Here is an 877-nt window from a genome sequence, read left to right on the forward strand (position 1 = left end):
ACCCATGCGATCACTTAAAAGCACTTTTCGACGTCTACATTCAATTCAGCTGGGACCGGCGGTGGTGCTGTGTGTGCAGGTTGTGCTGCTTGCGCTGATGTGTGTGGTTTGCGTCTGTGGTGGCTGCATGGCCCCAGAATAGCCTGCTTTGGCCTGGAATGCGATCTGACACACACACACACACCAACACACAGAGAGAGAGAGAGAGAATCCAGCTCCCATTAATACGCCATATCTTATCCTCCCTGAATAGTACCACACACCCTCAGCTCTCTCTTCTCTCTAAGCTCTGTCCTGTTACTGCCAATGTGTGCATTTATGTGTGAGTGTGTACACGCGGGTGTTTTCTATGCTTCCCAGTAGAAAGGCCACTGAGGCGAAAAGCTAAGGCCTTGTCATAAAACACACAGAGGAAACTCCCAGAGCCTTCTCAAAAAGGAAATGAAAGAAGTTCTCCCAAGTGCAGAGGGGGGTTCAGCTTTCTTTCCCCCTCTTGTCCTGGCATAAAACAATCCTGATACTAAGGTGAAATCTAATATTCTCCTTCAGTTAGCGATATTTACTATATTCCCACAGAGAGAAGTTCTGCGCCTCTGGCCGCTCGCCAGGTTATTACTGCCGGAAAGTCGTATCTGTCTGACAAGAAAAGAAGTTGGATAGTTTTACTTTTGGCGACTTTTCGTCACTTGGCGTTAAGCGTATTATTGCAGCCGCCAATTTTTCTGTTAAGTATTCCTCTCTCCGCTAGTCATACAGAGCTGGTGGGAGTGACGGCTAATTCTGCCTGTCACGAGCGAGGGTGTCTTAGTGGCCCGGTGCTGTCAAGAGGCCAACTCTCATTTCATAAATAGAAGTTTTATCAATGAGGAACCACCCC

General features: G+C 47.9%; 1 protein-coding gene across 3 annotated transcripts in view; it reads left to right on the forward strand.

Moving 5' to 3' along the window:
- sema5a (sema domain, seven thrombospondin repeats (type 1 and type 1-like), transmembrane domain (TM) and short cytoplasmic domain, (semaphorin) 5A) overlaps positions 1-877 on the forward strand; it is a 120,419-nt gene that overhangs the window by 54,502 nt on the left and 65,040 nt on the right. The gene's annotated exons all lie outside the window — the stretch shown is intronic.

Source organism: Seriola lalandi, unplaced genomic scaffold, assembly GCF_002814215.2.
Source record: "Seriola lalandi dorsalis isolate HSWRI2012SDOR001 ecotype SW California unplaced genomic scaffold, Sedor1 jcf7180002054570, whole genome shotgun sequence".
Taxonomy (NCBI): Eukaryota; Metazoa; Chordata; class Actinopteri; order Carangiformes; family Carangidae; genus Seriola; species Seriola lalandi.